Below are 21,592 nucleotides of genomic sequence, written 5' to 3'. Positions count from 1 at the left end.
TTGCCCCGAGAGAGAAGCACCAAGGGAGAGCAGCAGGAGAGGCCATGCCCCAGGGGAGATGCGGGAGTGCCCTGGCTGATGCAGGTGGGTCCAGGCCAGCTGCACGCTTCACCAGGCTGAGCTGACACCCCGATCGGCTAACTGGTCAACCTGGGCAGAGCTGGCCCTGTGTGGGCTCTCCACCCCTTGTCACCAGCAGCAGGCAGGGACTGGAGAAGACAAGGCAGGCATGTTCTCGGGAAGGGCCTGGGACGAGGCTGACCCCAGAACACTCTTCCTTTGGGGACTTCAGTGTGTGTGTCTCAGAGCCCAAGTCACTGCTGGGGGAGGGGATTGTAGAGAGTAAGACTAGAGGAGGCAAACCTTCAGAACTGAATCGGGCACAAAGCCTCGTGAGGGCAGCTGCGCCTGTGAAGCCTGTGGGAGGCAGTGGGACAGTGAGAGAGCCCTGGAGTAGGTTGGAGGGTTAGGACTGGGGCGGTGGGATGCGGTTCTTACCGTTAGGTCATCTGGGAAGGCAAGGGAGAAATTCATTTTTGCTTAACAAAGGATGATGTCAGACAGAGCTTAAAGCTGTCGCTGAAATCAGCACCTTCTAAACTGCATTTTATAAAATGGCGATAACCCAAACACAGCTAGAAAGGGGTTCCCTGGCTCCCAACCGGCTCCATGGACCTATGTTACTTCTTGCCGGTTTGTTCTTTGTATGATTACTCATCGGCATATCCTGGGAGTGGGCACTAAGGATCCATCCAGGAGAGAGGAGAAAATGCCCAGTCTGGAGGAGAAAGATAGCAACAGGACTTTCTGACAGGGGAGGGGTAGGGATACAGGACCGCACAGACTGGAAGGAAGTAAAAAACTACTCAAATCGTCACGTTTGCTCTTCTTAGCCCTGAGCTGAGGCTACAACGCCAGCCTCAAATGCTCTGTTTCCTCCCGTACCTAACAGCAGCCTGATGTGGATCCCTGGTCAGCGTCTTGCCAGTTTCTACCTGAAGGTTGCCTTCTAGTCCCCATGCACCCTAGCTCTACACTCAGGCCACCTGAGTTCTCAGACTCCAGGACCAATACAGCTTTAGATGGTCTCCGCACGCCTTCTTGCCCTGGACCATAAAACAGACCTGAAATTTAAAAGGGAGCTAAGTGTCCCTTTATTCATTTAGATGTAAGCGAGTGTACTTTGGGATGGGCTGTCCCAGACCAGGGGCTGTGTATTATGGTCTGAGGGTCTCATTTGCATGCCCAGTGTCCTCATCAGAGTCCCAGAGGAAGCTTCAGGGGGGCTCTTTTTGAGAAGACCACATTGGCTCGAGGTTCCCAGTGAGGCAGGCCAGAAGGCAGATGTAGAGCAGCCTGCAACCACGACGGTGGGCTCTTTACTGCCTTTTTGGTTTAAGTCTCCTGGCGTCCCCTGCAGCTGCTACTTACAGAGTGGTGTGTAGTCTCCTGCATGTCCACCTGGAGAAGGTTGAGGAGTCCCGGAACATTTGCTGAGGGGCCTCCAACTTGCCCTCTCTGGTCTGGCCTCCCCCACAGGTCAGCACCTCGCCTTGGCCACCCCGCTCACCGTGCCATGCTCCTTCCTCTCAGTGCACCCTCCACACACCTCTTCCATATGGCCCTCCAGACATCATCCCCAAATCCAGGTTCAGCTCCACCCTGGGAATAACCAAAGCAACCAGAGCTGGCGATGTCCCAGCTGTGTCCCTGGGGTCCGGCACAAAATAGACACGTGGTAAGCATTTGTGATTGAATTTATGGTAAATAAGAATTTGCAACATAAATAACATACTCACATATGTCTACTTTTCAAGACTATCTATTTTTTTCATTTTTAATAAACTTTTTATTTAGGAATAAATTTTTGAATTTTTGTTGAAGTATAGTTGATTTATAATGCTGTGTTAGTTTCAGTGTACAGTAAAGTGAATCACTTATACATACACATATATATCCACTCTTTTTTTAGATTTTTTCCCCATATAGGCCATTACAGAGTTACTGGGTAAAGTTTCCTATGTTATAGAGCAGGTTCTTATTAGTTATCTGTTTTATGATGGCTTATACAGTAAAGAATCTGCCTGCAATGCGGAAGAGCCAGATTCGATTCCTGGTTCAGGAAGATCTCCTGGAAAAGAAAATGGCAACCCACTCCAGTATTCTTGCCTGGAGAATCCCACGGACAGAGGAGCCTGGCAAGGTTCAGTCCATAGGATCGCAAAGAGTTGGACATGACTGAGCAACTAAATGTATATATAGTAGTGTGTATGTGTCAGTCCTGATCTCCCAGTTTACCCCTCTCCCCTTTTGCTCCTTGTAACCATAAGTTTGTTTTCTACATCTGTAATTCGATTTCTCTTTTGTACAAAAGTTCATTTGTACACATTTTTTACATTCCACATATAAGCAATATCATATGACATTTGTCTTTGTCTGACTTAGTATGATCTCTCAGTCCATCCATGGCACTACAAATGGCATTGTTTCATTCTTTTTTATGGCTGAGTAATATTCCATGGTATATATGTACCATATCTTCTTTATCCATTCCTCTGTTGATGGACATTTAGGTTGCTTCCATGTCTTGGTTATTGTAAATAGTGCTGCAGTGAATATTGGGTGCATGTGTCTTTTTGAATTAGGGTTTTCTTCAGATATAAGCCTCGGAGTGGGATTGCTGGATCATACAGGAGTTCTACATTTAGTTTCTTTGGAACCTCCATGCTGTTCTCCATAATGGTTGTACCAATTTACATTTCCACCCACAGTGTAGGAGGGTTCCCTTTTCTCACACCCTCTCCAGCATTTATTGCTTGTAGAATTTTTGATAATGGCCATGCTGACTGGTATAAGATGACACCTCATTGTCGTTTTGATTTGCATTTCTCTAATAATTAGTGATGTTGAGCATCTTTTCATGTGCTTTTTGGCCTTCTGTATGTCTTCTTGGGAGAAATGATAATTTAGATCTTCCACCCATTTTTTAAATTAAGTTGTTTGTTTTTTTGATATTGAGCTGCATGAGTGGTTTGTTTATTTTGGAGATTAATCCCTTGTTAGTCACTTCATTTGCAAATATTTTCTCCCATTCTGAAGATTGTCTTTTCATTTTGTTTATGGTTTCCTTTGCTGTGCAAGAACTTTTACATTTAATTAGATCCCATTTGTTTATTTTTGTTTTTATTTTCACTACTCTAGGAAGTAGATGAAAAAACTTGCTGCAATTATGTCAAAGAGTGTTCTATCTGTATGTTCCTCTAAGAGTTTTATAGTACCTGGCCTTACATTTAGGTCTTTAAACCATTTGAGTTTATTTTTGTGTACGGTTTTAGGGAGTATTCTCATTCCATTCTTTTACATGCAGCTGTCCAGTTTTCCTAGCACCATTTATTGAAGAGACTGTCTTTTCTCCATTGTATATTCTTGCCTCCTTTGTCATAGATTAGGTGACCAAAGGTGCATGGGTTTATCTCTAGATTTTCTATTCTGTTCCATTGATATATATTTCTGTTTTTGAGTCAGTACCAAACTGTTTTGATGACTGCATCTTTGTAGCATAGTCTGAAGTCAGGGAGCCTGGTTCCTCCAGGTCCATCTTCCTTTCTCAAGATTGCTTTGGCTATTTGGAGTCATTTGTGTTTCCATTCAAACTGTATGATTTTTTGTTCAAATTCTGTGGAAAAAAATGCCATTGGTGATTAGATAGCGATTGCATTAAATCTCTAGATTGCTTTGGATGGTAGTCATTTCCAACAAGGTTATCTTTTAATCATGAAGACTTCTTTCAGCAGGACCCCCTGAGCTCTTGGCTGCAGAGAGGATTTAGGTAGAATCATACCTGGCCTCCATGACCCTGAAGGCCCCTGGGGACGCCCCCGGCTCCCATGCCTCTGTGAAAGGCCTTGAGAGCTTTCTTCTTAAAAGATAAAATGCCACCCAGGAGGCCTGGATATGTGCCCTCGGTCTGACATGACCGTCAGACAGTCCCCGACAGCTCCTCCCACAGACCAGGCCACAGCTGCAAGTGTCAGTTTCAATGCCCGGGGAGTGCAAGCGGGAGACCAGCATGGAAACGAAATGCTGAGCCTGAAATAAGGGATTAGAAACCCCTTCTTGGCCATTAAAACTTAAATAGCTGAAGGATTTGATTTGGGATCTTCTTTTACAACTAAATTTGGCATTGTTAATGCTGGTTCTCAGTTTCCACTAGAGTTTGGCTTGCCTCCTGAGCCTGAAGAAAGAGTCAGTCACATTCAGTTTAGTTCCATGCTAAATATCGCATATTTGTTTTCTCTCTTCGAAACTTGATAAGCCATCTGGGAATATCTGTGAACTTGACTGCTGAGGCGTCTAGAACCCTGCTCCCTCAACTATTTTGGATAAACGCCTAGCAGAGGCTGCTACTGCCTGTGTCTGGTATTCCGTATTTCCAGTCTTTTCGCATGCAAGCTACTTACTAACAGCTGCTCAGGACCAGTAAAGTCTACATCACAGCCGGAGCCTAACTGCTGCTAACCGTGGGGCTTCCTAAATTCAATTAGCAGTGGACAGAGTCCACAGTGGGCATGACAGGAGCCAGCAGGCACCAGGCAGGCGTGAGGCTCACAGCAGCGTGGGTGGTGACAGTTCCCACACCTGCACACGCACGCGCCCTGCTGCCATCACTTGGCTGCCGCCAGTCTGTTCATTTGGTGGAAACATAGTGCTCCTGGGACTGTAGGTCAGGTGTAAGGGACATGAGATCTGCAGGGGACACGGCCATGACCTTTGGATTACAAGACTGTCACAAAGCCATCAGCTAGAGGGCAGATGCCATGCCCACTTATACTAATACCTTCAGGTGGTCTCATTGATTACCTGCCCAGTGCCCAGCAGGTAGCTGGCCTGCTCTCTGCAGCTCCATCTGGGGATGTAGCAGGGATGAGCCCAGTCTGTGCACAAGGAGTTTATGTGCTCTCACTGGGAAGGTAAAAACGAATCCATACCCATTAGTAATGGACAGGGCCAGAGGCTGAGTGACCACAGGGCTGCTGTGGGTCAGAAGGTAGAGACACCTGGGCCAGATCACCAAGGGTCTCATGACATCCTTCCCATCTCACAGCTTCCATGCATACTCAGCCAGGAGGCCTGAGCTGGAAAATCACCACATCTCCTCCACAAATCTCCATCCTGCTCCATACACATTCACAGGGACCCTTTAAGGGAACCTCCAATCATGTTTCCATTTCAGCAGCAGGGTCGTTTGGTGTGTGTTGTTTTAGCCCCTTCCCTCTCTTCACCCTGGTGAGAGCGGCCCATCACTCTGGGGCGGCATTACAAGCCTTCCATGTTTGTTTTATTTGGCTCTGTTTTCCTGATATCAATTCTCCCAATCCTGAGGATAGTCCTGCATAACAGGGGTTATTTTGCAGATGGACAAACTAAGGTTGTGAGAGGATGTGTGAGCTGCCTGAGGCCATGCAGTGGGAGCAGAGCCTAGACCAGCCCAGCCCCATAAGCCTGTACATAGTACAGAATGGCAGGGCCCCCTGTTCTCTAAAGCCCACCCCTGCTGCTATTCCTCTGCTCCTATTGGTCATAGCTCTGGCTCTGACTCATCCTCAGCAGGGGAGGTAACAAGGGGAACAGTGCTCCCTGCCCTACCCAGCATGTTTGGGGTTCCTGTTGCCTCTGGAAAGAACTGAATTCTATGAATCTGGTGACACCTGAGGCCAGCAAAGTCCCAGCAGCCAGCATGCTTCTTCCTACTTCTGAAGTTACTTCAGGTGTGTGTGTGTGTGTGCACATGTGTGCACACGCATGCACATACCACTCCTCACAGTCCCCACTGTAATACTGTCAGGAGGCCACTTTCCAAAGAAAGCCTTCCAGGAAGCGTTAACCTGTCATATTGTGGCTCCAGCTGCCCCCACCCCCATCTATTAGGTGTTGGCCCTTCAAGGTATCTGTGCAGCACTTGCATTCTCACTCCACGTTGTTGCCATCTGAGAAAGGATGCCCCACACACCCTCCCACCAAACTCCAGGGAGGCCGGAGCAAAGCCTTCCCTCCTTTTGGATGTAAAAGGGACCCCTCATGTACCCTTCAGGCTAAAGAGGCAGTCTGGCGCCAGCCCACCTGCAGATCTTTGTTTTCTCTTCTGCAGATGGGTTGTTTGTCTGTCACCATTATCTCCAGTCACCAAAAATTATCTCCAGAGTAAAAAAAAAAGGAAAATTCAAGAAAAGTTCCTAGCTCCTCCTCCCATGGACCAGAGTGCACTTCTTGGCTTGGCTGTGAATAGCCTTTATAAAGCCTAATAACATAAACACCAAACATTGAGCTAACTGAAATATATTTCTACTGGGAGGAAGGGTAGACAGGAGGGTGATTTTCTATAGTGAGGATGGGGGAAGAATTATGCAAAAAATAGCTCAATTCTCATCTTTCATACTGGAAAGTTAATGGATAATGCCTAACATTAAAAAAAAAAGAATTTGAATGTTTTTTAGGTTAATTCCAGAATAACCAAGTAAAAATGCTAAAAGAGATTGTCTCTAGGAAAGGGAAATGAAAGAAAGGGACAAAGGCTTGCTGGTTTCATAAAATGCCTTAAGAAACTATTGGGCTCTTTAAATTATAGACTTATGCAACATGTTTTAAATATAACTTTTTAAAGTATATTAAATATTTAGAGATATAAGAAAGGTTAGGTCATCCTGAAAGAACTAAATACTCTAAAAAGAGCCAAATGGAGCTAGTAGAAAAAAAACTTTAATTGCCATTATATCTAAGGATTTAAAATATAGTTTAGACAGCTGAAGAGAGAATTAATGGCTTGGAAAACAGTAGAAGAAATAACCCAAAATGCAGCATGAAGAGATAAGGAAAATTGGAAACAACAGCTAAAATATGAATGACAGAATAAGACGATCCAATACACATCTAATAAGAGTTACAGAAGGTGAAAACAATGAGAATGAAAGAGAAGCAATGTGTGAAGATAATGGCAGGGGGTTTTCCAGGATTGAAGAAACAATTTAATCTTCAGATTGAGAAAGTACAGCAAGTTCCAGGGAAGATAATAAAAGTAGATCCAAAATTAAACAAATAATAATAAAACTGTAGACCACCAGAGACAATGAGAAAAAAGAAGCCAGAGATTAAAAAGCTGTATTATCTACAAAGGAGAAATGCTTAGCCTGGCAGAAGACAACAGTAGATGCTAGAGCAGAATGTAATAATACTAGAAACTGTAAGGTAGCCTTGGAGATTGGGAGTGGAAGTGCAGTGAGGGAGGTGGAGAGATCTGTGTCCAGTTCCCTTTGCTCACCAAAATAAAAAATTTACATAGGTCAGGCAACTGATAGCTACCTTCAGATATCTTCTCCCCACCTCCCTCTTCAGTAACAAATCTCAAAGTTACTTGGACACATTGCCATTCTGACAAAAGACTATGTTCCTGGCATTCCTCATTACTCAATTGGCCTTACAAATAAGTTCTGCCCAATGGGATGAAGCAGAAAGGCTATGTTAGAATTCCAGAAAGCTGATTATAGTAGAGGGATCACGCCCTCCCCTTCGCCCACATTGCTGCCGGGAAGGATGATATTTTGGCTGAGGCTGAGGCTGAGGCTCTAGCTTGATCTGGAACCATGAAGCCAAGGGTCACACCAAAGAGACAGGGGAGGGTGAACTGGGATGACTCTTGATCTGTGACAAGCTAGTGGACACACCAACCCAGCTCTGAATTTCCTACCTCTGGATTCTTCTACATGAAAAAGATGAATGACAAAAACTTGTTTAAGTCACCGTTTAGGGGTTCCAATCACAGCAGATTTAATCTTTTTTAAAAATGTTACTGAAGGAGGCGCTGGGGGGAAGCCCGCGGCGCCCGCCTCCAGGAGCCCAGCCCCGCCGCTGCCGCCGCCGCCCGCGAGCCGCGGGTCCTGCCGCCGGGCTTCCGACGTTCGAGTGAGCCGCAGCCGGGGGCGAGGCCGAGCGGGAGCGGGAGCCAAGCCGGGCGCGGGGGGCGCCGCCCGCCATGGACCACAAGCCCCTGCTGCAGGAGCGGCCGCCCGCCTACAACCTGGAGGCCGGCCAGGGCGAGTTCGCGTGCGCCCCGCCGCCCCGCCGCCGCCCTACCCCTATCACAGGGATGCCCACCCACCACCCCAGGGTCTACAACATCCACAGTCGGAATGTCACCCGGTACCCTGCCAACTCCATCGTCGTGGTCGGAGGCTGCCCAGTCTGCAGGGTCGGGGTTCTGGAGGACTCGTTCACCTTCCTGGGCATCTTCTTGGCCACCTCTTGTTCCCCTTTGGGTTCATCTGCTGTTTCGCCTTGAGGAAGCTAAGATGCCCCAACTGTGGAGCCAACTTCACTTAAAGGGAACACCACACCTGGCTTTCCCACACCCAGCTATCTTTTTCTAATGTAAATGTCGTGTACAATAGCTTTATTTGATGAAGCTTCAGGACTGTTTTGTAAAGTGAGGCGGGTGGACGGGGCGGGCGAGGGGCACGGGGTCGGAGTGAGGACAGGAGGGGCTCTGCTCCTGGCTGAACGAAGCTCAATAAAGTGCTGCTTTTATTTTTCGCAGTCTTCAATTTGAGAAAGGTGAGAAATACTATTTTAAATAAATGAGATCCATACCATTGTTTAAAAAAAAAAAAGTTACTGAAAAAAACAAGGGTTAGGGTTAGTTGATTTACAGTGGTGTGTTAATTTCTGCTATAGAAAATTTAATCTTAACTCATGCTGAAGAGATTTTTTTTAAAAAACTTTTTCAGTAACATTTATTTAGCTATGCCAGGTCTTAGCTGTGGCACATGGGATCTTTAGTTGCAGCATCTGGGATCTAGTCTCCTGTCCAGGGCTCGAACCCAGGCCCCCTGCGTTGAGAGCGTGGTCTTAGCCACTGGACCACCAGGGAAGTCCCCTGATGGTAAAGAGCTTTTGACTGCAGAAATGAAAACAGGGACCCAAACCTTGGGAGAAAGCTTGAGAAAGAAGGGTGCAGGGGGGAACCAAGGGAGGTGGTCAAGCCTGAGAGCCTGGGCCTGGAGGGAAGACCCTCCTGTGTTGACAGAGCATGGGCCCTTCCTGCAACAGCGAGTCCTCACTGCGCAGGAGGCCGAGACAGGCTGACCATGGCTCAGCACAGCCCCGCCGTCCTCCAGGGATTGTACTTCAGTGCTTCCAGTAACTGTCACCCTTGGGAGATATGTGACACTCTCTCCAAGGATGAACAGAGATACAGCCCACCCCGTAAAGTGGGTCTTTTGTGGTGTGACCACTCAGCTGGCATCGCAGCCTTACCATTCAGAGCGCTAAGCTGTGCTGCCTGGGCTCTTAGTTTATTTGGGGCAGTGAGGTTGTGTCCTGTTGGTCAGGGGTTTCTGTACTATTGGAAGCTCCTCAGAGAGCTGGGGCCACAGGGAAGAGGAGAAACACAGCAAAACCCATATGCATGTGTGTGTGCATACATGCATAACACATGCATGTACATACACACAGGCTTCCAAGAGGAAGAGCAACCTTGCACTCAATTTTCTGGCAGTTAAAAGAGCAGTTTCTTTTCCCCTCAGGACTGCCCAGTACTTCTCTCTGGGCTTGTGATTCTCACACAAAGGCAGGCTCTACACCCCAGCCTTTCCTCTGCAAAAAGGAGTGAAGTTGTCACAAGATGCGTTTCATATTTGGCCTGTGAACTTGAGAGGACTCTTCTGAGTTTTCAGGGAATATGATTAGAAACCCCACAAGCCCTTGCGGCCTGCCTTTAACAGGCAGTTATTGAAAAGACGATGATGACTTAGATGTCTTAATTAGCCTGCTTGCAGGAGTTCCCTGGTTCCGCTTGTTTAAGTGAGTTGATTTCAAAGCCAGCGTGTCATTGTTAGCAGTGATCATGAGAGCCACGTTTCTCAGGCAGTTTCCCTGTGGCAGGCTCCGTGCTAAGGACTTTGCATGCATCATCTCACTTAATCCTCAGGACCACCCAGTGAGGGTCCCCACTTTTCAGATGAAGACGCTGATCAGCTACTAGTTCCCTCCACAAGAAAGTGGAGGAGGCAGACCATGGGTAAGTTCAGATCTATTGAATTTGAAAGTCATGGGAAGTAAGGTGGGGACCCCCAGCTGACAGGGTCCTGCTCCTGCCCACAGACTCACCCTCAGGGACACCCCACAGCCCTTTTGCCCTCCAGTTCCCACTCCCAGCTAGACCCAGGACCTGTCTAATTTAGCAGACTTGCAGCCCCTCTTCCATGGCACAGGCCTCCTATCTTCTGGGATCCCCAACAGGCTTTATGGGGCTTTGATCATCTCCTCCCAGGAAAGGGGCCATAAGACACCACCCTCCTCTAGAAGAGGGACCCAGACACAGCCTTTCTAGTCTCAGGGCCCTGTCCTTCTCTCCTCTCCTCTCCTCTCCCGGTCCAGTGACTCAGTCTCCTCCCAGGAGGGAAAACAAGCCCTTGGATTCCCACATATCCTCCCCAGCTCAGATGCCTATGCTCCACATTTTATGAACTCCATAGCTTTATTTCTTGCTATTAAAAGTCAAGCTTTTAGAGCTTTAGAAATAAATTATTTTTCAGAAAGCCTGTCTTCTGCAAATTGAAAGCCTTAGTTTCCAGAAAATTGTCTCCGCCAGGAGCCAAGAATTTGACACCTTTGTGCTCTGTGCTCCAATCCCTCCCCGGAGGCCTTAACGCTCAGCCTTGGGTCTAGTTTTAATGGTGAAAGAATATAGGAGAAAAAATAATTTGCTGAAAATGAAAAAGCACCAGCTATCATTTTGAAAGACTGTCCTCCTTCCCCGGTCATGACTTTGGGTAAAACCCAGCCTTGGGCTCCTTGTTCTTGAGGCAGGAGTTGAACTTGCTGGTCTCCCCATCCTTACTGGCTATGACACCCCATGATTCCTGCATTTCAGCAGGAATTCCAGCTGGGGCCCTTTCCAAGGCAAAGAAGGGTCTCTCTCCTCCACAATTTGAGGCATTTGGGGAAATTTGGGATCAGTTGGAGTCTCCCACGCTGCATGAACAAGATTAGGCCCAAGACAAATGGTCTCGCCAGAAATGAGAAGCCGGCGGTCTCTATCTGCGGGAATGTAGAATTGGGGTTGTTATGGGCCTGATTTGTGGACTTGAATGAGGGCTTCTAGAAAGCTATTTGTAAAACTCATTGCTGTTTCTAGCTGCAGCTAACACATTCCATCTTCCATCTTCAGACTTGGTGATTTCATGTTCCGTTCATTCATAGAATAGAGTGCAGTGTGGGAGGTGGGGTGTAGGGGCGGGGGTGGGACAATGGGGTGGGCATGGGCGAGTGCCACTGGGCAGAGAACCACAGATGCCACTGAATGGGAATTCAACTACCAGACACTTCCTATTAGCTCCCACTGTCTAGCACCAGGGACTGCTCTTGCCTGCTTTCTTCTGGGAAATCTGGCTAGAATTTTGCCCCCATTTTCAGAGTTTTGAAAGCCAAGAGAACTTTGCAGCTGAATACTGGTCTGCACCCCTGCCCTCCTCTGCCTATCTGTTTGTCCTCTGTTTGCCGGCCTGGTAAGGGACCGGTCTTCTGAAGGGGTTTAGGTCCCATGAGCAGAACATGTTGGGAAGAGCCTTGGAGCTCCGGCGCAGCTGGAGCCGGGCCCCAGGGGAGGAATGGGAAAGATTTGAGACCAGCAAAGAGGAACTGGCAAGCTTGACAAGGTTCCCTGAATCCTCACACACTTTGAGGGGCTTGAAGACACCTTAGATCCTTCTGGAATAAGGTTTTCTCTGTCCAACAGCCATTATACTTCTGGGGGCATCCAGGGCAACTTTCTGGATCAAAGTGTAATTTCAATCTAGAAATGGAATTAGTGGAGAAAATTAACTTCCCAAGCTATTCTTTTACACCCTTAGAAGAATTTGACTAATATACTCACCGCCAAGCCTCAGTTTGCTTATCTGTAAGATAGGCTAATCCCCAAGCTCTGCTTGCCTCCCAAGGCTGCTGTGATACTTAGTAACTCAATGCATGAACAGATTCTAGGGCCTTCGCGTAACCATAGGGGTTATTTTCAGTAGCTGCTAGTCCATGATGAAGCCCTTCAGGCCCTCTTTTGTTTCCTTCATTAGCTCTTAGGTCCAAAAGGTACTGCTTGTTGGTGGCAGGAAGTTCCTGGAACCGTGGCTCAGGAGTGTCACAACATAGATGAACATCTGCAGGGTTTGTCCCTGTGGGGTAGGGGGCCGGCTGCTCTGGATATGTTTTGGCTTCTTTGATGGCTGGTTCTCTCCAGGAACACAGGGCCTTTGGGCAAAGGGCAGGATCAGGCTTAGTGCTCTAGGAGGCTGGTGGGCAGCCCACCTGGGGCTTAGCTGCTTTGAGTCAGGACGACTGCAGGTGACGACGCCACTGCCGACTTCAGTGAGAGCTCTGACCTGGGCCATCAGAGCAAGCCCGGCTGTGTGCTCTGTGATTGTATGTTTGCTGCCTTGTGTTTGGAGAACCAGAAGTCCCCATGGGGTGGATGAGACCTGACTCCTAAGCCCGGAGTCCTGTTTATAAGTGGCTCATAGGAGGGATAAGTCCTCCTCAGAAACTCTCTACTAACCAGCCCACCTACCTCCCCAGCCATGTTATCATGGAGGCTTTGTTGTATACCTATACATCTCAAAAGAAGGCTATTTCTGCCCAAGCTCAGATCTGAAGATTATATTGAATATAATTCTCTACACTATGAATTTGCAAAACACACAGCATGGAGGTGATAAGGTGAGGGCAGTTGGTAGTGACTGTAGATTTCTGGAATCTACAGTCTGTTCTGTTGGCCTCAATCAAATGTGGAAGCAGTGCAGGAAAAAGCAAGGCTCTGGGGCTGCCGAGAACTTCTTCTGGCTCTGCCACACCCCACATGTGTGAACTTGAGCAGATGTCATAGAGTTTTTGAGTTTTTCCTCACCTCTAAAATGGAAAGATAGAGTGGTTTGGGGAATTTAATGAGATAAATGGAAATAAATCAGTTATAAAACATCTGGCTCAGAATAGGCCCTTAGTGAACAATAAGAACTTTTTTGTTTGGTTTTGCTTTTGTTAGTTAATAATTGTCTTATTCAAAGTCCTCTTGAGGGCTAAGAAAAGGAAACTACATGGGGCAGATCTGATCTCAAGGAACTGAAAGTCCAGGAGAACTGGGCAGGACAGCTTGTCTGTGCATCCTGGAATGAGTCACTGTGTCCCTCCCTCCCCACCTCTCCCTCTCCTTCTCCACCCCTCCCTTCCCCTCCCCTTTCCCCCTCCCCCTCCCCCCCGCCTCCCCCCACACACACACCGTTATGCACAGAGTTCACAGTCGGCCCTCCCAGGGCAAGCTACACAACCACAGAGGAAACTAGTGTCAGCCGTGTGCACTAATCAAGCTAATCACATACAGATGACTTGGACAAGCAGGGTCATGAGACGTTTAGAGAAAATGAACAGCATAAAAGAGAAGAACCAAGATGACCCCACAGCTAACCCTGGAGGATATGGAACAAAAGAAAGTATTTTTTAGTCTAGTAAAAACCCTTAGACTTGAGTATATGTTTTTCATTAAATAAGAAAGAGCTGTTATGAGAAAGAAGAATAGAGCAAGAAATATTTCTTGGAAATTATAAATACAGTTGCTAAAGTTAAAAATTCAATAGGATTTAAAGGAAGAGTTGAAGAAGTGTCCTGTAATATAGACTAAGAACATAAGAGTAGAAAAGGTGAGATAAAAACTGAGTGATATGGATGATCAATCTAGGGGAACCAATATCCATCTGCTCAAACAAGTTGACTTAGGGAGAACCAAGAAATCCAAGAAGCGGAAATGATCAAGGGAGTAACAAGAACATTCCTCAGAGCTGAATTAAAACAGCTTCAGATGGAAAGACCAGATTGGAACTGAGAAACAGGGAAATGAAAAAGATCCACAAATGCATATTCTCTTGAGATTTCAGAACATCAAGGACAAAAAGAAGATTTTAAAAGCTTCCAGAGGGAAAAGATGTGTTATCAGCAAAGAGTCAGGAGATCACTGTTATCAGATAGGAGTTATCAACCCTAGAAGGCAGTGGGGCAGTTACCTTCAAATGTCTGAGAGAAACAACTTTTACCTGGAATCTTGAAACAAATAAAGACATTTTCAGACATGCAAGGACACAGAAAATCATCTCCTTTCTTAAGTTAGAAAAAAGGAGGAAGGTGAGAGAGGCAGTGTAACCCACTAAAGCAGAAAAGCTGTTTAATAAGAAGAGCTGCTCCAAGAAACAGCAGAACTAAACCAGATGTGTAGAGAAAGGGGCCCCACCATGGCAGGTAGGGTAGCTGTGTAAGGAACCTGGGAGATGATCCAGTCAGGTGAGAAGAAGAAGTCAGAAGGTTCTGAGAAGAAAGTCTGCCAGAACAAAGCAGATTCCATCTCATAGAAATCAGATTAAGATGCTCTAAACCTCCATGATAAGAAAGTAAACTTTTAAAATACATTTTTAAAGAAGTTAAAAATTCTGGGAATAACAAATTACTAAGCAAGAAAGACGTGGTCCCATATTAAGCAAACTAAAATATGTCACATTTTGAGTAACTAAAGGAAGGTAAAGAAGCAGAACTGTTTGACTGAGGCCTGAAGCAGCCTTCTTCAAACAGCACAGTAGAGTCAGGGAAACTGCCAACTTCTCCCCCATAGGGAGGGTCACTGTGTCTTTCTGCTGAGAGTGATGGACCAGAACATTCTTAATGCTCTTTATTCATTTTCATTTTTAGATGCAATGAACAGAAACTGGCTCTTAGTACATACAGTTACAGAATGAAACAAGGTAAGGATGAATGTTGTAGATCATTGAGATCAGAAGTAACAGGGAAAGATCCAGGGTTGGATTTTTTCCACAGTGAAGGGGCAAGAAAGACTGCCTAATTGATCTTTTTTGTTTTTTGTTTTTGTGAGTTAAGTTTTATTCAGGATCTTCCTGAGAACTATAACATGGGAGACAGCCATTCACTCAGTTAGCTCTAAGGAAATTGCTCAAAGAAGTAGGAGAGAAGCCAGTTGATAATTTTTGACTGGGAAACACATGCAGTCGAGCACCACATCTTGAGAAAAAGAATATTGCTGATCACAAAGAGCAGACATCTCCAGTTAATGATTTTAGTCCTTTTCTATGTATGGGAAGAGGTGAGAATCTGATTCATTGAGATTCTTTCCGAGGTGTGCATCTATCTACCTAAGGGCCTGTTCATCCAAAGCACACAGTGCCTCATCCTGTTTTCCAACCTGATTTCCCCTCAGGGTATGCTGTCCATGGATCACTGGGACACAGACATGACTTAGCCCTTGTAAAACTGGGTGGTGAGCAAGACTATTTGTTATTTGTTCTCAAAACCCTGGACAAGAACTTTACCCTTACATATATTTAGTTTAGAGTTGAAACAGTTTGTGCTGTATCAGACACAGCCTACTTCTTTTCTAAGTGACTGAGCTCAATCAGTGACTTAGCAGTTCTTGGGCTATAGCAGAAGATTGTGGATAATCCATCAACCTGCTGGCAGGCTAGACTGCCTAATTGATCTTAATGTGTTACAGTTTAGGGTTTTGTTTTTATGGTGAGGGTATTTTGCTTTCAAAACTCTTTAAAAAGTGGTGCCGTATTGAACATTTGAAGAGTTTCTACACAACTCTTGTCACCAGCTATCTCACGCTTTTAAGAATTTGTTGCATTTTCTATTTTGTGCCTTTTGCTGTATTTTTATTTATTTGCTGCTCTCCAAAGATTTCCATTCTGAATTCCTCAATATATTTTCTCAGCTAAAAATGTCCATGTAGTCATGTGATGAAAAAGCCACTGTGTATGTGTATATCTAGAATTAGCATAGAGATGATTAAGACCATTCAGTGTTGATCAATAATCATATTTGATTTGGGCTTCTTACTTTGCTTCCTCAACCATCCTGTACTTTGATATTTATTACCACCTACTGAGATTCTGGCCTTGACTAAATAGAAGTTGCTTGAGGAAATTCACAATCCTAGTGATTGAATTCCAGTGGCATTGCTCTTGGAATGACAATACAGAATTAGATCTTGCAGAGTAAATAGAAACCCAGTAAATGGGAACCACGCCCCTAATAAAAATGTCTCTTACTGCTTTGAACACAACAAAGCAAATATCACCAAATGCAGCCCCCAGTCATAAAAACTTCATGTCGCAAGTTTAGGGTCAGAGTCCTCTTTCAAATGTGCTAAGCCATTTGAGCAAAAAAGTGTATTTTTGACTCATGTGATTTTAGATCTGAGACCTCAAACCCCAGGGTTCAGAAGGATGACACAGTGAAAATTTCCCTGTATTCCACTTTCCATGTGAAGCTCCAGGGTTGCTCAGATGTTTCCGGGACAGAGAGGTGGCCCTGGGCCGACCTCCCGGGGAGCCCAGAATGCGGCTGGCTGCAGGTGGTCTCTGCATCTGTGCTGAGCATCCGGGCTTCTGTCGGCACAGCCAGCAGCCCAGAGAAGAACTTCCACATCAGAGCCAGCCTCAGCCTTCTCTCTGTCCTCCTCACAGAAGGCTCAGAGGATGCGTCCAGAAACCCTCTTTTTCCAGAGTTTTTAAGGAAATCTATGCCCTGCTTTACTTCTTGTTAATTAAAATGGATTTATCCAGGGCAGGTGGGCCCTCATTGTAACACATAATAATAACACACATGACAGGAGCATCCTTCATCCTGATGAGCTGGCAGGGGTGCTCCCAGGCCTGTTTCTCTCCAAAAGGAAGGAAAGCCTCCAACCCCACAGTCACCGTGATAAGCCCTAGGGTGTTCCATGGATGGTAGTTAAGTGGATCCCCTTGCAGTACAAAGATCTGTGAGCAAACGGAAAAACAGGAGTCTTCCCAGAGACAGTTACAAAGGCACAACTCTGGGTGTCACGAATGTTGTCACCACCATAATGCAAACATGCAACATGAAGGCAAAGAGCAAAAGGGACCGTGCAAAATAGAGGTGGCCTTGCTATCAGAGGCTCAAGAATTGCTGGTGGTTCTTTTTTTCTTTTTCAAAATTTTCTCAAAATCCCCATGAAAGAGGAACTTTTAGGGCTACCATTTAGTTATTTGCATTGAACAGAATTTGCCCCATACCTTGGGTTCTTCATCATTTTAAAACAAGCAAGCCACCTTGCAAGGAGGAATGAGACTCATCCACACTGCCTGGGTCTCACCTCCTCTCTTCCTCTCTCCTATTGTCAGCAAGGAGGAAACACCTCAATTACCTACAGATCCAGGTTCAGAGAAAAGAACACTTATCTGTGTCAGAGACGGAGCTCTCCCAGGACATCCTCAGCTCAGAAGGGGGCTGAAATCGGCCACACACGCAGATCTCCAAGGACCTGCTGAGGCGGGTACCCATGAAGTAACAGGTCTGGGCAGCCCTGGGGCCCCATCAGCTATCCCAGTCCCTGCCCCGGGGGAGCCACCCTGCCTAATGGCCCATCTCTTCCTCCTGCTTCTGGTGTCGAGCCTGTAGGAGAACCACCCATCCGCTTCCCACCCCACCTGACCAGGGTGCACACATGTCCTCTCTGTATCACTGGTTCTCACAGCCTATGTTTACACACGCGTCATGGAAGCACAGAGGCCCCGTGTGTCTGCAGCTCACCCGACCATCCAGAGCAGTTCTCCCTGAAGATTGTATGGTTCCTGCGCGCTAGGACATACTGAGACGCTTGGCCCCTGCCAGAGCTGAGAGGCAGAGACCGACTCCAAATGTTGTTCCTTCCTCAGCTATTTGGGGTAAAACTGTAGTGAATGAGCAAGTCGACAGCTTGCCTCCTCACTGAAGTATTGGTTAACCGAAGATGAACAATGCAGCTCGTTTGGGGATGAATTACACAGGGTTTCCACACTCTTCTTGCCAGTGTGCCTTACTCTAACGAAGACACAGTCATGTTTTCTCTGGTTCTGAGCTGTCTTTGCTCCTGCCCCTTCCCTGCGCTCCAACTCCAACGCACCCCTGACCCTCTCAGCCTCTCCTCAACGCCTCCTCCTGCCATTCTCTGGCCACGTGAGGGCCCAGCAACTTTCGCCCTTCTGTTCCATGCCCACTGCCCCCTGAGCTTCTAGTGATGCCGCCTCAGCCTCTCCAGCCCCACCTTTTCTGGGACGGTCCTTCCCGGCTCTCCTTCCTGTCCTCTTGTCATCTGGTCCCAGCTCCCCTGTCAACCCCGCTCTGTGAGAGCACTGTGGGAGCTCCCAGGGCCAGAGATGAGGTGACTTGGGCCCTGAGGAGGTCCCTCAGGAAGCTGTGGGTGCCTGAGACGCAGTGCCAGAGCAGGTACCAGGCCCTCTTACATACCTAGGGCAGGTAACCGCACTCCTATGGGCCTGGGGGTAGGGGGAGGCAAAGCTGACAATATATGTTAATATATTGTCATATATGGAGGCCTCATATATGTTAATAATGTAGGTACGCTTACTGCTCTTGCTTCATGAATAGGGTTCAGAGAGGTGAAGTGACTTACCTGAGGTCACATAGCTTGTAAATGACATATCCAGGATCCACACCTAGACTTTCTTAGAGGAAGACTGCTTCAAAATGGGCCTGAAAGGACAGATGGGCCTGGAAGGAACAGGGCGTGGGGACAGTGGTCCAGAGGGGTAACAGGATCTGGAGTTTGTACAAAGGTTTTAGTAGCTGGATATGCTTCATTTGTAGATAAGAAGAGGGAAGAAAGGAAGAAGTTTTCCTCCATGAAAGGTCTCCATGACACTTTTCTCACCCCCTCCCTTCTCCTGCACACATGGGCATACACACATTCACACAGCAGCTTGGCAGAGAGTCCTGGGACCCCCAAACAAGGCTGGTGAACTTTCTTTGGTTGTGTTCTGGGAGTCCATGACCAAGCCTGCCTAATGTCCAGTAGGAAGCCAGCTCATGGTAAGGGATAGTCATCTTATAGCTATCTTGACCTTGGCTTAGATCTTAAGTTGTTGTTGTTGTTGTTGTTCATTTGCTAAGTCGGGTCTGACCTTTGTGACCCCACGAACTGCAATATGCCAGGCTTCCCTGTCTTTCACTATCTCCTGAAGTTTGCTCAAACTCATGTTCACTGAGTCAGTGATACCATCTAACCATCTTATCCTCTCTCTCCCTTCTCCTCTTGCCCTCAATCTTTCCCAGTATCAGAGTCTTTTCCAATAAGTTGGTTCTTTGCATCAGGTGGCCAAAGTATTGGAGCTTCAGTTTCAGCATCAGTCCTTCCAATGAATATTCAGGGTTGGTTTCCTTTAGGATTGACTGGTTTGATCCCCTTGCTGTCCAAAGGATTCTCAAGAGTCTTCTCCAGCACAATTCGAAAACATCAGTTCTTTGGTGCTCAGCCTTCTTTATGATCCAACTGTCACATCCATACATGACTACTGGGAAAACCATAAGTTTTGACTATATGGACTATTTGTCAGCAAAGTGATGTCTTTGCTTTTTAATATGCTGTCTAGGTTTGTCATACCTTTTCTTCCAAGGAGCAAGCATCTTTTAATTTCGTGACTGTTGTCACCATCCGCAGTGATTTTGGAGCTCAACAAAATAAAATCTGCCACTGTTTCCACTTTTTCCCATCTATTTACCACGAAGTGATGGGACTGGATGCCATGATCTTAGTTTTTTGAATGTTGAGATTTAAGCCAGCTTTTTCACTGTCCTCTTTCACCTTCATCAAGAGGCTCTTTAGTTCCTCTTTGCTTTATGCCATTAGAGTGGTAGCATCCGTGTATTTGAGGCTGTTGATATTTCTCCTGGCAATCTTGATTCCAGCTTGTGATTGATCCAGCCTGGCATTTCGCATGATGTACTCTGCATAGAAATTAAATAAGCAGGGTGAGAGTATACAGCCTTGACATACTCCTTTCCTAAAGTAGATGACTGAGTTCCTGCACACGTTTTCTACATTTTCGTGTAGTACTTTAGGAGAGAGATGATGGCTGTCGTTGCCATCGTCAGAGCCTGGCTGTCTCCCCCTGGCTGGGTGACGGAGATGTAAGTGGGCTGGTGGTTCCCTGGGACAGTAACTTCAGAGGACCTTCAGGGATCACATACCTGGACTCAAGCAGTGGTTCAGGAGCCTGGCCGCGCTTCCGTCTACCCCACGAGCCTTTGAAAACAGAGGCCTGGGCCCCATCCGTAGAGGGTTGGTGAGACTGAGACCCAAATAAGCCTTGCTCCCAGCTGCTCAGGGGTGACTACGTTTTTGTGGAGTTATCTGAGTGAATTATTTTATTCCTGTTTTATGTCCCGAACAAACCCACATCATCATTTTATTAATGCATTTGCAATTACTGCCTAACAATTTCCAGTTCCGTGTGGTCTGTGATATGGGGATGCTTAATCAAATATCCGCATGATGGGCCTTTAAGTTCTCTGGGACCAGAAGCTTTTCCCATCAATTAAGCTTCAACAAAATGAGTTTTAGGCTCATCTGCAACTGTATTTTTATGTTTCTTTTATGGCTCCCCTGCCTTCCCCTGGTGTCTTTAGAGATACTGGAAAATGTGGTGTGTGGCTGAGGTATTTATTAGCAGTGTGCAGAGAACAGGTTTATAATGGTCATTATGAAATATTGAAGTGCCTGCTTTGAAGTAAAATAATTTATATTTCCATTGCAGTCATTTCACAGGTGCCCTCTCCCACCCACTGCCAGTGCCACCAGGGAGAGGGGTGTGCACCCTGGGCCCTGTGGGCTCCCTGGGATCGAGGCCCTGGAGGTGTTTCCTCTGTAAGGAGATTGAACTCGTAGAAACTTCCGTGGACCCCACACTCACCACACACCCGGAGGTCTTGGGAATCTGACCTCTTAAATGCAAAGAGGATTTCCCAGCCACCCAGGGTGCTCCTCCTTCGTGCCAGGTGAGGTGCCATCCAGGGCCACTGAGTCCAACAGCCCTGGTACAGAGATGGTCAGGCCCCTCGCACACATGAGGAAACGCAACTCAGGGAGAGAAGAGCTAAATTCCCAGCAAGCGGGCGCTGCTCTGCTCCCACACATAATGCGGGCAGGAGCACACAGCAATGCGTGCACACCCAGCCCTCCTACCTGTCCTGTGAGCACACCTGGGGGAAAGTATAAAGTGAACGAGGGCCTGGAAGGGAGGACTGTCCCGCCGCTCTGACCCCATCCCCATACTTCAGACCCTGAGCAGAGCTCCCTCCCCCATCAGTGAAAGAGACAGCAGACCCCAGGTGGCCCAGGCTGGCTCCTGGACATGGCCAGGGCACCCCATGCTCGAGCCTAGTCATCCCCATTCCTCGTTCCTCTTCTCCTGCCCCCACTCATGTGAAGGAGGTGGGTTTGACTGGAGGGAGGTTCCGAGTGGAGGGGAAGGAAGGCCTATGAGCCTGGAATATCCATGTTTAGCTAACCCACCAGCTCTTCTATGACATCCTGGGTCAGAAGGAAACTTAGAGGCCTTGTGTGTCTCAGTAGAAGGGACTCTGGACAAAAGTCACTTGCCTGTTCATCTGGTCGCTCCTTCGTTTGTTTGGCATATGTTTGCTGAATGCTGATCACATGCCAGGACCTCCACTGGTTCTCAGGCCATGACAG

At 46.9% G+C, this 21,592-nt stretch overlaps 1 protein-coding gene and 1 pseudogene across 1 annotated transcript in view; both read left to right on the top strand.

Moving 5' to 3' along the window:
* The window catches only part of FSTL4 (follistatin like 4), a 414,616-nt gene that overhangs the window by 236,973 nt on the left and 156,051 nt on the right, over window positions 1–21,592 (top strand). The gene's annotated exons all lie outside the window — the stretch shown is intronic.
* LOC133061395 (membrane protein BRI3-like) lies at window positions 7,986–8,489 on the top strand (annotated as a pseudogene).

Source organism: Dama dama, chromosome 9 (assembly GCF_033118175.1).
Source record: "Dama dama isolate Ldn47 chromosome 9, ASM3311817v1, whole genome shotgun sequence".
Lineage (NCBI taxonomy): Eukaryota > Metazoa > Chordata > Mammalia > Artiodactyla > Cervidae > Dama > Dama dama.
The sequence above is the reverse complement of the archived record's forward strand: the minus strand, read 5'-3'. Positions and strand labels throughout refer to the sequence as shown.